Source organism: Lutra lutra, chromosome 3, assembly GCF_902655055.1.
Source record: "Lutra lutra chromosome 3, mLutLut1.2, whole genome shotgun sequence".
In the NCBI taxonomy this organism is placed as follows: domain Eukaryota; kingdom Metazoa; phylum Chordata; class Mammalia; order Carnivora; family Mustelidae; genus Lutra; species Lutra lutra.
The window spans coordinates 12,302,675-12,317,949 of record NC_062280.1 but is presented as its reverse complement, the minus strand read 5'-3'; the positions used below and the strand labels follow the sequence as shown (position 1 = coordinate 12,317,949).

Genomic DNA, 15,275 nt, shown 5'->3' with positions numbered 1-15,275 from the left:
TACACTGAAATGTATGCAATCATTCCAAATATTTTCCCAGTAATATTTTACGACAAGGGAAATTGTTATCCCAGAATTTAAGTGAGGAAAACAGACCAGAAAACCTATATAATAACAGCTCACACTTACTGAGCATGGACTATGAGCCACGTACCATGCTATGCATTCTACATGCGTCACCTTATTAATTCTTACAATAAACTTATTACATGCCTACTATTATTATCTCCATTTTATAGAAGGAGAAACTGAAATTTTGATAGTTTGGGCAATTTACGGGCACTACATAAGAAGCATAGCCAGGACTGGAATCTCAAACTGTCTAATTTCAAAGCCATATTATTTTTTTTAAGATTTATTTGAGAGAGAGAGGAAAAGTGTGAGAGCATGTGGTGGGGGAGGGGCAGATGGAGAGGGAGAGAGAGAATCCTCAGGCGGATGTCCCGACACCGGGCTCAATCCCAGGACCCTGATACCATGACCTGAGCCCAAATAGAGAGTTGGCTGCTTAACCGAATGAGTCACCCCGGCACCTCTAAAGCCCTTTTAACTACGATGTCACACTGATTCTTCAATACAAACTTCCTAGGTCCACCAGGAGGCTAGTTTAAACACACGCAAACACGGACAAATGTAGGCACACATGCATACTCAAAGCCACACCACATAGGCACACCAGATGCTAGCAGTGACAATATCTGAGTGGTGAGATTTTAGCTGACTTTAAATTATTTCTTATCCATTTCAGTATCTTCTCCAAATTCAAGGAGTATGCGTTGTTTTCACAATCAGAAAAAAAAAAATTTTCAAAGAAGAAAATGTGTGAGAGTACTTAGCAAAATGTAGAGTATTATACAAACGGTAGTATTTTTAGGAAGTGATGGTTTGTTCCTTCACTTACAGATCTGAGTTCCTCAGTGCTACTATTCTTTTAAATGATTTTTTTCTTTCCATTGAGTCCAAGGTAAAAAGTATGTAAGAAACTATTTAGAATATGAATACAACCAAATATAGGACAGGAAGCACCATATGTATACTTGACAGACATGTGATACTGACACAAAAACTCAAAGAGCTTGTGTGTGGCTGGGGGGTGGGGGACATCTTTTCAAATAATACAGAATTTTCCACTTAGCAACAACACATCTATTAGTGACATGATGCCATCAGCGCATTCTCTGTCATGGTCATGTTAAGTGATACTGTCATGGAGCCATTGACGTTGACACCAGCACACTGTTTGGACATGCCTCAGCCTGATTACTGTCTATTCCAGAAGGTGTGAATATAATGATGTGTTGGAGTGACACCTAAGGAGTGATTTCCTGTCACACCACCAATTCGTTTTCGGAGCAATGATTCTATAAAGGGAACTGAATGATGGACAAAAAAGCAATTTCTTTGAACCAAACAAGTTCAAATTATAGACGAGGGAAAAATTTATTTTACAAAATTGTTATTTTTAAATTAAACGAAAAGTAAGAGTCTTTAGGTATGCTTCCAGACCATTTTTCAAAAGAAAAACTGATTAATACCATCTAAAAGTGACTCCAAATTAGTCGTTTCACTTCATAATAGAGGTTCTATGATTGGCATTACGTGGATCAACAGTGATAGCATTACTGAGGCATTTGACTAAATTACTTCCTGACTCTATCCTCTTAGGCAGTCTGGGGAGAAAGAAAATGCAAGTGAAAGATTATCAAACTGGTTAAAAGAAAAAAACAAAACAAAAAACCCTAACAAAATTCACATATTGATGCCAAGTCTCTTGTAGAAAGTCACAGGGCTGTCCCGGTCGACATTTGATCAATGAGAGAGAAAGTATAATTCTCAAACGTGTAATTAGTAAGTGAAAGAAGTACCACTAATAAATTGAATTAAAAAAAAATTAGAACTCAAAAATGTCTTGCTAGAAAAAAAAAATGATTCGACAGAAAGAGACAATATGTAACAAGGATAAATGTAAAATCGTCCACACTGGGTCACATAATTAAATGCACAAGTACAGAGTGAGGGAGATGTGGCTTTGGAGTAGTTGTTTTAAAAAAAGACTTGGAAATTTTATTTGACTTTGGACATAAACCAACAATGTGCTGCCCTAGATTTAAAATGGAGGCCAACAGAATATTTGACTGGATTAATAAAAGAAGGGTGTCCTGAAGGAGTTTGTTTCCTACCGCTTAGAGAACTCGGGAGCAGGGTGTTGAGCTCAAGATCCTTGCTTTCCAAAAAGCATGGGCAGCGTGGTGGGTGACTAGAGAATTGGTGGCAGGATGGGAGCTCCCAGCCGAAGGAGCTGGGACCCCACGTCTGCCTGAAAAGAGAAGGTCTGATGGCTTTGGTCAAGTAGTTGAAGTCCTACTACAAGAAGGAGGTACTCTGGGGCACCCCAAAGGATAAACAGAGGCCGATTTCAGCATTTTCATCTGCCTGTGCTTCATAGTGAGTCTGGTCCAACCACACATGAGATGGGGTCCACATCTAAAGGCGCTTCAGAAATATTGCAGATGACTGTCAGCACAATTCCTCAGCACAGAAAAATTGTGAAGTCCTCATTCCTGGCAGGGTTCAAGGGGCAGCTGGCTGACTAGGACACCTGGTCAGGAATCCTGCATTTGGGGGGGAATGTGAAAAAAAAAAAAAAAAACCAACACAAAAAAACATAGCGCCCACTATCCCTTTGCAACACACATCCTATGCTTCTAATTTCACATTTGTAACTTTCATGAAGACAGTCCTAGGGCATTTATGTAAGCAATATCTAACTATGCTTGCCTTGATAAATGAGAAATAACTATAAATTTAAATGCAATCTGGAAGAGTCCAGAAGGTGAAATTCTACCAAAGTTTGGAAATTATAAATTAGTGTTGTCATGGCAACCCTAGCTGATATCATCCCGTGCAGCTGAAACAGTTTTTGCTCTGGGACTATCGAAACAATAAATGGGTTTGTATATTCAATGTCACAAACCGGCACTCAATAATATTTTTAATGCTTTCATTTTTTAATTTTTGAGGCTGTTGATTTGCATTTTTCTCCTTGAGCATTCGCTATTTTCACATGACCCTACACTGAGGCTCTGGTGTTACAGAGGGGTTGTCGATTGCATCCAGAGTCGAGGAAGTCACGGGGAGCCCCGTGCATGCACTGAATCCAGCCCGCCGTGCACACTTTACAGGGGAAGTAAACAGAAAGGACAGAGACTTCCTAGATCAGGACGTTAGGAGCCACAATAGCCAGAATAACATCTTCCACTTTCCTCCTAAAAATTACAAGGCTGCCCACATTCCTATAATAAACACTCATCGATCAGAAGTGGCAGTATGTCAGATCAGACCATCTCACTTCTGTTTATGGCACTTCAATAAACGGGTTTTCTCGGTTCTGTATTAGCAATCACTGTAATGTATGAAAGCCAGCCCACACTGAGAACATTATTGCCTCCGATCAAAACCATTCTTCCCTTAGTACCCTAAAGCTCTTCCCCCTTCTTGTAAGCAACAAAAGAACTTCCCAAACACCCATAGTTAAGGAAAGAACAGCTCCAATAAAGTAAGTGTGAAATCTGTCCCTGGTGTCTAATTTGTCTATGAGTCTTCCTTTTCACGGTATTTTAGTGACTTCCTTTATTTGTAATTTATCAGCAAAGAATAGAAATAAAAGTTTATTTTGATGGCAGCGCACCTGGCTATTCAGAGATCCAAAGACTTGCTTTATTTTTTCTTATGTTATCCTGCCAGAGGATGTGAACATGCCTTTTTTCCATGCCTTCGTGCTGTCCTCAGAATCCCAAATGAATGCTTGCACAGATGCAAACCATCAAATAGGACTGGCCTTGAGCGAAACGTGAAGGCAACTTCCTTGTGGTCCTTTTTCACCCCTGGATGGGGGAGATCTGGGCCCTGCAACTCAGATTGCTTATTTTCCTCCTTATCAGTCTCAGGGAAGGGTCCATCCAAGTATTCAAGTGAAGGAGCACGTGTCCAGCACGTGTAAGTTACTACTTCCCTAGCCTTTGCATTTTAGGCCCTGCGGCTGGGCTCTTGATATCTCCTTTTGTTTATTCACAGCAAAACACGCAAGTATCATTGATTTCACCTCACATATAAGAAAACTAAGACTCAGGAAGATTAAGTAATTTAAATAATATAGACAGCCAATTACATAAATTAAAACCAAGTCTTTCAAGCACCAAATTTGTCCTCTTTTTTCTGATAAGCACTATTGATCTTAGGAAAGGGAACAGAGTTTGTATGTAGGCTTTCACATACCAGAGAGCAGGAGAGAGAAGCTCTTGCTATCTGGAGGGCCCTTTCAAGCAGTATGGATTCTGAAATCACACCGTGAAGGCTGCTACCTTTCTTGTCTACACAGGAGACCAGCCTTCCCACTGGAGACACAGAAGTGGATGTATCATAATTTAGAAAAAGCCTTCCCCGTCTCTTCACAAGTTGCACAGAGGGTACAAATGGATCCAGAGACCAGTAGGGCAGCTCATTAGTAAGCAGTGTTTGGTGTCAGGGGTCAGAACCAGGTTAACAGCCAGTATCCAGGCGAGCTGTCAAACTCGCTGAGTTTCCTGCCCACTGCTGGCCGGTGTCAGTACTGAAGAAACCTGGAAAGGAGTAGCGGGGACTCAGCCTAGGGTTTGTAGCTCAGCAGTGAGACTACTGTCCTAAGAAAGCACGGATAAATATGATGGGACCCTTACCTAAGGCAATCTGGGTTTCCTACACTAAACACAAGGCAGGGTCCTGGGAATGAGGGAGACAAAGTGAAACCTAGGGCACAAAGTGAAAATGCGGTTACCCAAGAATGAGGCTGAGTTATGGCTTTCTAGGTAAACTGCCTGGGCAAGGCAAACTGCAGAGCCAATCCCACGGGGAGTCCATAAGGAACGGATGCAAGGGAGCTGGGACCCTCCTGCAAATGGCCTAAACTGGTCCCAGATCCTGCACATGGGAGAGCAATAACCACACTGACTTGGTCACCATTTTCGCAGGCCATTTTCTGTAGATCTATGCCTTCCAAACTTTTATTTTTAGCACATGAAACTCTTTCCTTAGGAGAATCTTAGACACATGCCTAATATATAGACACAGGTAAAAACAACTGCTCAGGGGGACTCTTCCCTGAACCAAAGGGGGGCTCGACAGAACACGATCTGCAGACAACCAGGAGAGAAGGCGCTGAGTCACCCTGCCTATCAGACTTCACTGGAATCTGATCCTGCTAAATTTTTCCCATGATAGTCATGGTTTCTTGCCCACACCTCCAGGTTTCTCCCTCCTGCCCCAGCCCGATAAGCTCTGGTTTTCCTACCACTGGTCGGCTTTTCTACTCTGAAAACCTAAAGCTCTGCATATCTCTTAGGACACAACATAGTACCTTTTGGGTCTTTCAGAGAGCCTATGTGCCCTTCTTCCAAGCCTCAGGGGCCAACTGATCCCCGATGGCTGCCCTCGGTATCTCAAGGGCTCTCACAGCTGTTGTCAGATGCACAATGACTCTGTGCCCTATGTACTGTTAAGGGTTGAGACCCACTGGTTCACTAGTTTGTCCAGAATCCTAGAGTTAGAGAGTGGGGGAGCTGGGCCTTAGACCACTGGGAAAGATCAATGTCAGGATGGGGTGTCTCAGGGTCCTAGGCAAGACTCTAGATGCCACACAAGTCGGGGGCCTCTCGGGAATGTGCCTCCACTCACCTTTCCCTTGCTCCTACTGGCTATCTCATACCTTCCCTCTGGCACACAAGCATCCCTCCTACTCGCGAGGGCGACTGGGTAGCCAAGGAAGACAGATGTGCTATCATCATGATTTCAGCACCGTGCACACTGTGTGTATGACTCCCGGCTGCAGCCTGCGCAATCTGTCTCTTTGATTCTGAATCTTATCTACAGCACTCGTATCTCTGGATTTAAGAATGGAGCAATAGCTGCTTCTTTGTACCTGTAGGGCTGACTTAATCATTCAACGAGCTCATGGGCTTGGCTCATATAGGATGTATCTCCTGGGAATGAAGAGCTGTTCCCTAACGATGCTATCCAATAGAACAAGGATGTAAGCCACACAGGTAATTTGAATTGTTCTAGTAGCCATGGTTTAAAAAAAAAGAAAAGAAAAGAAAAGGTAAAAATAAACACGTGAAATTATTTCAATAATGTTTTATTCAAACTGCTATATCCGAAAGATTTGTTTCAATATGCAATCAATATCTGAATTTGTTAATGAAATATTCTACATTTTTTTTTTCTCACACAGAGTCTTTGAACTGAGGCATATTTTACCTTCATGTCACATCCCAATTTGGACTGGCCGTATTGCAAGTGCGCTGCCGTACTAGAGAGCACAGTTCTAGAAGCTCTTCTCTGTTTCCACCCTTCCTCTCATTTCTCTCCTGTAACAACTCATTTCCTCGAGTAGGGATGCTCGGAGCCCGGGCAGGGACCAGGATCATTACAGAAGACTTTGATACACACACGAAGGGAGAACCCAGATCACAAAGGAGCTTTTGTGCCATGCTAGGGAGCTTGGATTTTATCCTGGAGAAGCAGTGACTCTGCTGAAGGGTTTTAAGCAGCAGAGAGCCGTGATCAAATTTGCCTTTTAGAAAGGCAGCAGTGTGGGGCACGGATTGGAGGCAGACCAGGCAGAAGGCAGAGGGGCCGGTTATGAGGCCACTGCAGTGATCTCCAGAGAAGTGAGGAGGCCCTGAACCAAAGCTGTCACGGTGGCACAAGTTCCAGACAGGCGAGGGCAGAGTCCAAAGCCTCTGAGAAAGACGGTTTCGACGGGGCTTGGTGGTCAGAGAAATGGAGGGGTTGAGGAAGAAGGAGGAATCTAGAACAACTCCCAGATTGAAAAATTGGTGAAGTGGGTTTCATTGATTCAGAGAGAAACTACATTAGGAATAGACCGCAAGGGAAATCAGGAGAGAGGAACGACTCAGACAACGGGTGGGCCAAGTTTCAAGGAGCAGAGAGGGATCACTAGGGCGCACAGGTCAAAAATCAGAAGAGAATCTTGGAAGATGGACCTGCCAGTGTGAAAGTCAGAGGTGGCCGTCATGAGAGGACAGGGCTGTGGGGGGCTGTGGAGAAAGGGCAGAAGGGGAGGTACAGATGCTACGTAAGAACCGATCCTCCTACCGCCAGGAGTGGGATGGAACCAACCAGACCAAGAGGGAAGGGCCAGGGAGATTCTGCTGGTCTCGTCCTCTGTTTTTATAAAACACGAGGAGACTTACGCACGTTAATGCACTGAAAAAGAAGTTTGGTTGAGGCCAGAGGAAAGGAGATACTAGAGCACGGTCCCCAGGGAAGCAAGAGGGGATGGTGTCCAGAAAGATTAGGCTCAATAAAGGTAAGGAAAGGTGTGAGGAAGATATAAGGAAGATATAACATTACCGTCGTGAAACTATTTTTCTTTACTTAGGAATAGAAATGAAATATAATTATATAGGAAGGCTTTTTAAAGCTAGTACTGCATATCATGTATAAAATCAGATAAATGCTGAGCACAGAAGTCACTTGTTTCCTGGAGCCCCAGATCTGTGGTCTTGGTATTTATTTCCTCTACCTTTGTGCTTTACCTAGATCACCTTGGTTGCTCGGGAGAGCGACAACGGCTCTGTATCGCTTGTGGGCTCTCCGGTTGGTCAGTGTCTGTGCTGAACGGATAGGTAAATATTTCAGTATCACCACAAATTATTTGGCAGAGCAGTGTTGAGAAAAAAGCCCGGGCTTGGGGGGACCAGGCACCAGACAGACTCCTCTGCCACTTACCAGCTTTGCAGATTCAATCAAGTTATGTAATTTCCTGGACTTCTGTCTCTCTCTCTCTCTCTCAAAAAGATACCTAATCTCTACTTTGCAAGACCACCACGAGGTTTAAATGAGATGATTAGTAAATGATACCTATCACGATGGTGGTAATTGTGTTCATTTTGTTCTGAATTTTTAGAATCGGGTGCCACTGCTCATGAAATTGTGCTTTGCAGAGATCAACATCTTGAGGCCTGAGGAGAACTGAACCACCAATCCTAGTGTTTGGAAGGGCCCTAAAGATCCTAATGGCCGCGGGCGCCTGGATAGCTTATTTGGTTAAGTGGCAGACTCTTGATCTGGGCTCAAGTCGTGAGCTCATGGGTCCTGAGATTGAGCCCTACCTGGAGCCCGACGCTGGGCTCCACACTCAAGGAGTCTGCTCAAGGAATCTCTTTTTCCCCTCTGCCTCCCCACCCCCACTCACTCTCAATTGCTCGCATGCTCTCTCTCTCTAAAATAAATGAATCTAGGGGTGCCTGGGTGGCTCAGTTAGTTGGGGATCTGCCTTTGGCTCGGGTCTTGATCCCAAGGTCCTGGGATCAAGCCCCACATCGGGCTCCTTGCTCAGCAGGGAGTCTGCTTCTCCCTCTGTCTGCTGTTCCCCCTGCTAGTGCTTGCTCTCTCTCTCTCTCTCTCTCTCTCTCTCTCTCGCTTGCTCTGTGTCAAGTAAATAAAATCTTCTAAAAAAATAAGTAAATCTTTAAAAAATATATTAAAAATCCTAATGGCCATCCAATATTCGTGTCCTTTCTTCATCACAGTACATACTCCGTCTTGGCCCTTAGATGCCTGACATCTGTTTAACACCAAACTCGCTGCTCAACCTTCCTAAGCTTTGGTATTGCCCTACAGTAAAAGAGGGGTAATGAGGGCTTGTACTTGAGAGCACTGTTGTGAGGATAAAAGGAGATAAGGCATGTATTTAAATGAGACACTGTCTGTTACAGCCTGTGCTTGTATACATTTTGGCATGGGGGCGGAGGGGGGCTTAGCCACCTCATGAAACAGCACAACCCGTAATAGGACCACCTTTCTTACGCTGACCCCAAATATGTCCTAGGTTTGCAGTTTGTGGGGGTAGCTCTACAGAATCAGAACCAGGGTTCTAGAGAATGGCATGTTTCTTCCTTTACTGAGCTCTCCTGGGTGCACTGGGTGCCTCACAGCCGGCTGGCTCCTTGGGGCCAGACCTCTCCCTGCATAGAGTACTATTAAAGTTTCAACCTTCAGCCGTGTCTCCATAATGCAGGAGACCTTTTGCGTGTTCTGAACAAGCTGGATGCTACCCAGGAATGCACTGGTTATATTGCTTACAAGATTTATTTTGGGCTTTATATCATGGTCAGTTCAGCACTTGGCACCAAAAGTAATTATCGCAGGGATCTGTATATCCTTCACGTTTCATTATTGAACACTGCAGCCCACCAAGGCCCGGGGGAGCTCCGGTGGGGGTTCAGCTCAGGAGCAGGGGCAGCGACACAGGGCACTGATGTTACAGTCGCAACTCCAGAATGCCTGGCCCTCCCTACCCCCCGCCACCATTCCCCTCCCCCCATATTCCCAATAACAGCTACTGAAATCTTTCAATAACAAGCCCAGGCAACTGTCACTTTAGATAGGACCCACCGCCTCCCAGCAAAAGGAAAATCTTCCCTTCTGAGCTCTCTCAGACCTTTGTTTCCGAGTTACACGTGTCATTTCTCCTGTTAAGACTATAAACTCCTTCCTGGCAAAAACAGAGTCTTGGATAAAGGAGTCTCGTTGCAAGTTTAAAAGAACTGAATTCTATCCTGAATACAATATGGTGGTGTGGCAACTTCCCCCTACCTTACCTTTCATCCCTGGATGGATCCCCAGATGATTTTTTTTTTTTTTAATTTACAAGGAAGTGTTAAAATGAGAAGGCTGGGCAGCCCCTGCAATACAGGGGATTTTATGGTCGATAAGCTGAACTTGGATTTAACTGAAGACTCCAGCCTAATTGTTTTAGGTATAAAATCCTGGCATAAAGCCTGAATGCTTTTATTTTTGCGTGCTACTGAGACCCATCACTCCACCTTAAAATAACGACAGCCTCCTTAATTCCAACTCACAACTGCCAGCCTCCATCATTATCTCGACTCTGGAAAATGCCGAGGCCTCAGAATCTCACAGCTGATGAATGGAGAGGCTGATTAGAACCACGGAAGAAAAATGGGAAAAAACTCCTTGACAGATGTCTCCTTCAAATGCCTGTCCCTTTTATCTAATGTCAACATTAATTTCTATGTTAACAAATATTTATTGAGGTCATGACTAGGTGTCAAGCTGCAAGCTAGGCTCTGGGGACGTAATGGTGAGCAGGACACAGGCAATAGCAAACCCCATCATTTACAAAAAACTCACCCTTACAGGTTATTGATTCTACTGGTACACTTTCAAGAGTTTGCTATGCCAGAGCCCTGTAGATGGTTCAAGGACAGCATACGGGGTCCATCAGTGCCCTCAAGGAACTTGCAGTCTAGTTGGAAAAGCAAGATGAAGCATATAATGGCACAGGAGAGTATCTGATGGTCTAAAGGGATGGTGCGGACAAACGGGCAGAAGAAGAAACCAATGAGAAATATGGTCAGGCTGACTTTAACTTGGAGATGGTTGTTAGGTTAGAGGAAAAAGGAAAAGGCCTTCTAAAAAGCAGAGCATGAACAAAAGGGTACACAGTCATCTTAGAAGGGCAGTGAGATCCAATTACCAGGAAGAGAAGTTCATGTTGGAAAGGAGAAAATAAAGTCAGTAAGTCAAATTTGGGCAAGACTGTGGAGTATATTAAAACCTGGTTGAGAGGTGGGACTGAAGTTGGGGGTTGGAGGGAGGCACATGGAAAGAACTTGAACTAGTAGAAAGAGCACTGGTTTTTGAATCAGATAAATCTGAGGTCAACACAGCCTTCCTGCAAGACAGTCCTTGGACAGGAGTTCTAAGGAGAAGAGTTTAGGACGGCTGATGTGGAAGCACGCTTAGTGGGAGAACTCATTAACTAAGAGACCAAGACGTAGCCGGCTCTAATCATCCTAGAACAGTGATGGCCAAGGACCAGAGCTATCGGGGAAAATGAGGAATGCGGAGATGTAGGGACTGGCTCAGAGAAACTATTACAAACTATTACAAACTATTACTGGTCTTGATGGGAGTTTTACTGAGGGAATGAAAGGAAGAGGAGTCAGGTATGGTCCCTGGGTCTCAATTCTGGGTGATGAAGAGAATGCTGGGTATCAAGAAAAGGGAAGCCTTTTCATTGTGAAAGGAACAGGGTTAGCAGAGAATCTGAAAGGTTTGTTATCAGCCACGCAGCCTTTAGTCTCACAGCAGGACACCTGCCATGAAAAGTCTATTAAACAGGTGCATAAATGGGAACAGTACTAGAGATAAAAATGTACATGTTGTAAGAATAGCTAACACCATCACATTTAAGAATATTTTATTAGAAAATAAAAATACTCGCTATTAAACAAAAATAATGGGTCTGATATAAATAGTAGAGAGAAATACATTTTTGTAGACTGTTTCTCAGTTCTGGGACTTAGGGGATCCTATCCATTACCACAACACTGAATGAATAAACTTCTGTAGAAATTCAACATATGGCCTATTTACATAATAAGCATCACAACTCCAAATGAGCCATTTTGATGTGTCAAGGAAATAACACCTTCATAGCAGACTACTTCAAAAAAGGGAAGAAAAAAAGAAAGGTTTGTTTTTCTTTTATAATTATGTATACTGGGTTTTTAACTATTTGTATCAGGAAAATCGTATTTTAATTGTGTGATTACACTCGAAGGCAGAACAGTGATGGAATGAATTGATTAGCTGAATTATGCACATTCAGAAATCAATAAACAGACTCCACCATTTATATCTTTCCGTATCATATAACTGCCCTCATGTTCTGTGCCATGCTGATCAAAGCGACTATTCTCTGTGTACAAAAATTGTTAACAGTCCTCTGATTCCATTATCAGAGTCAGGAAAGGGTCTACAGAAGATGACAGGGCAATATCTATCTATTACGTACAAAACCCACTCCACTTTCATCAATGGCCAGACAGGTGGTGGCAGCTTGGATCTCACTATAAGCAACCTCAACTTCTTCCATTTCATCAAATCTATAACCAAAAGTTCTTGTCCTGGCTTCCACCATGGGATGCTGATTAAGACTGTGTGAAGATAATAGAAGACCACCAAGGCGCCTTTCTTACATACACCATAAATGAATAGTCATGGTTAATGCCAGTACAACTGTATGATCACAGACTGAGAAACTGAGAGAACCAAAAATGAGATGTCTCTAAAGCTTCACTTCTTATGGCAAGTATTTCCATCTGCACAGCAAAAGTGATCTACGAGATGCTTCCGACTGGCAGCACTTCAAAGACTGCAATGGTGTGGCCTAAGCATTTTCTTTCCCTGATCATTATGAAGCGGTAAAACAGCTTCACAAGCCCACAGATAGCCATCCCCACAATGGCCACTTAAAAAATCAGTGGGAGCATAGAAACCATCAACTTAAGACTTTCATTAGGGAGCTCCCTAAAACGACATGAATACAAAAGAAGTTTATCATCCTGCCTGTCTAGATTAGTATGTTAAATTAAGTTGATTCCCAGGAAATAATTTAATATTTTCAGAGAAGGAAAATTGGCAATATACTCCTTTGCCAGATGTTGAGTTTTTACTATCCTCTTAAATATTCCCTGCATTCAAGTGATTTGTATTTTTATGCAAATTCTCCTTGTGGGCTAGGCTAGTCTGGTGTGTGTGTGTGTGTGTGTGTGTGTGTGTGTGTGTGTGTGTGTGTGTGTGTGTGTGTGTGTGTTTAAAGCCACACACGGGGGCGCCCGGGGGCCTCAGTCCTCTAAGCTTCTGCCTTAGGCACAGGTCATGATCCCAGGGTCCTAAGATCCAGCCCTGTGGGGCTCCCTGCTCAGGGGGGAGTCTGCTTTTCCCTCTCCCTCTGCCTCTCCCCCCCCTGCTGATGCTCTCTCTCTCTCAAATAAATAAAATCTTCTTAAAAAATAAAGCCATACAGATACAGAATTTGACATATTTTACATTCTTTCTTCATAAAACAGATTTTAACAAAGCTTCAGTTTAATCCAAAACACTAGAGACCGCAGCCATATTTGCCATGTTCAAACAGAAAATCATTCCCAAAGTTGATTTTCTCCAGTTAAAGATCCAATAAATACTATCATACACATAGTTTTAAGCAGTACAGTTACTTGACAAAACTGTCCCCATGTATACAATACACTGCTTTCCAGTTAAGTGTCAGTTTTATAAAGCCAATGAATTACTTTATCCAGAAGGCAATCTTAGTCTTTATTTTCAGAGTATCTTTCACAATAATTGGATTTGTTACTTGAATATTCCTTTTTTTTTTCTTCAGAATGAAGCAATTTTGACTTCCTGTCCCTTCTTTCCCTTGCCATCTTGCCCATCTGCTTAACCTCCAGAAAACAAAATCAATCAGAACGGCAATGAATTGTTCCTCTAAGACAAACTAAAACGATGCCATAAAGGTCACACGACAATACTCTTTCAAATCCTGGAATAAACCTCTTAATCTGCATAGGTTCTAAAATTGCGGAGACTTTTTTTTCTTACTTTGGACAGGACAGGCAAAAGCTTTTAACATAACATTTAAATTTTGTTTTAAAAAGCAAGGGAAAAATATTACATACAACGTTTTATGTAAGGAAAGGGGCTGTGTTTGAAGTTCAAGGTTTTTCACCAGTTCTCTAGCTACAGAGTCTGTAAAGGAAAAGAAAACGCTGTACAGGAAGAATCTCTAGTGTCAGGTCTCCAAAAGCTTGACGACGCTCAAACCAGGACTGCTGGTAACTGAAAGCTCACGAAGTTCACAAACACCCCCCCCTCGCCGAGGACCCCCCCCCCCCCCGCCCGCCCTCGGCACAGGGAAGCCTCTACTCGCGAGGAAGCGAAGCCGCGATCGCATCTCTGCCCAGGTGAAGTCTCAGCCCTTCATCGCCCACGGCGGCCGCAAGGATTAACCGGACAGAGTGCGGGCGAGCAGGGCCGATCTCCCGAGACACGCCAAGTCGAGGGTGCAAAGGGCGCCAAGAACGCTCTCCGCGCCTCCGCTACAACCTCGTCCCGAGCCCCCCCGCCGCCCGCGGACGCCGGGTCCGCCCGCCCAGACGCAGCGGCGCTACCGCTTCGTCCCGCGGGCCGGGCGCCCGGCGTCCGGCCGCATCGCCCCGCCTGCCACCGCGGCGACTGAGCGGCTGCCGTGGGCCAGAGCATCCCGCTCCCGCCCGGCGCCGCGACGCGGGCGAAGGCGGGCTCGTCCCGGCCGAGGCGAGCGGCTCCGCGGCTCGGAGCGAGGGCGGCGGGCGGCGGTGGGTCTCCCTCCGCTCCGCGCGTGGAAGGGGGCGCTCACACCCGGGCGGGCAGGCGAGGCGCCGCGGCCGATTCAGATCCGGGGCGGGCGGGTCCACGTCGGAGCGCGGCGGCCACACGCTGGCCCCAGGCGCGCAAATGTGCGCCCGACCCGGCGCCTCCTCCCACCCGCCCGCTCTCTCGCTCGCGCCGGCCTGAGAAAGGAAGGACGCTGACCTCCGCGTCCGGTCCGCGCCGCCGACCCGCGGCGGCGCCGAGCGGGGGCCACACCCAGCGCCCCGGGAGGCGGCGGGGGCTGGGCCGCCCAGGCTGCGGAACGCGCGGCCCGGGCCGAGCCTCTGTCCCGGCCGCCCAGGCCCCGCCGCGTCCGCCTGAGCCCCACATCCCGGCCCGGGCCCGCCGCGCGGGGAGCGGGTGGGGGTGGGGGTCCCGGGCGGCGGCGACCGGGAGTCCCGGGCTTACCTCTGTGCGGAGCGCCGGCCGCTCAGTCCCGGGCCGGAGGACGGCGACCGGGGGCGCGGTCGCCGGGGGAGGCGCGGCGGCTGTGGCGGTCCCTGCGGCGCGGAGGGCGGGCCGAGCGGGAGCCGGTGCCTGGGCCGCGCGCGGTCCGGAGCTCGCCCCGTGCTGCCGGCGCTCGCGGCGGAGGGCGCAGCCAGCTCGGCCCCCGGACTGGATTCCTTCACTGACACAACTCCGGATCGGCCGGCTCCACGCAGGGACACTCCCGCCCCTCGCAGGCTGCCCCCGCCCGCCGGCCGCGCGGCCAGCCCGCCCCTCCGTGTCACTCACCCGGGCGCACACACCCCGAGCCGGCGCCCCTCGCTCCCGCTCGCACACACAGAGCTGCTCACGCCTCCCTCGGGTTTTTTATCCGCTCACACGCACGTTCTGACACAGATGCCTTCCCTCCACACGCCCTCCCTAGCTCCTTTTCCCACCCCACTTTCTAGAAGAATCCCCGTACAGCTTCCGCACTTTGCTCGCTTGCCCCACACCTACCTCCTCGCCTTTCCCCGAGCCGCCACCTCACTTCAGCTGCCCCT

General features: G+C 46.4%; 1 protein-coding gene across 1 annotated transcript in view; it reads right to left on the bottom strand.

Moving 5' to 3' along the window:
• The window catches only part of SPATS2L (spermatogenesis associated serine rich 2 like), a 165,970-nt gene extending 151,148 nt beyond the window's left edge, over positions 1-14,822 (bottom strand). The window contains 1 exon segment of the mRNA XM_047720835.1: positions 14,695-14,822. The gene's annotated coding sequence lies outside the window, so the exon portion shown is untranslated.
• Positions 14,823-15,275: the final 453 nt, after the last annotated feature.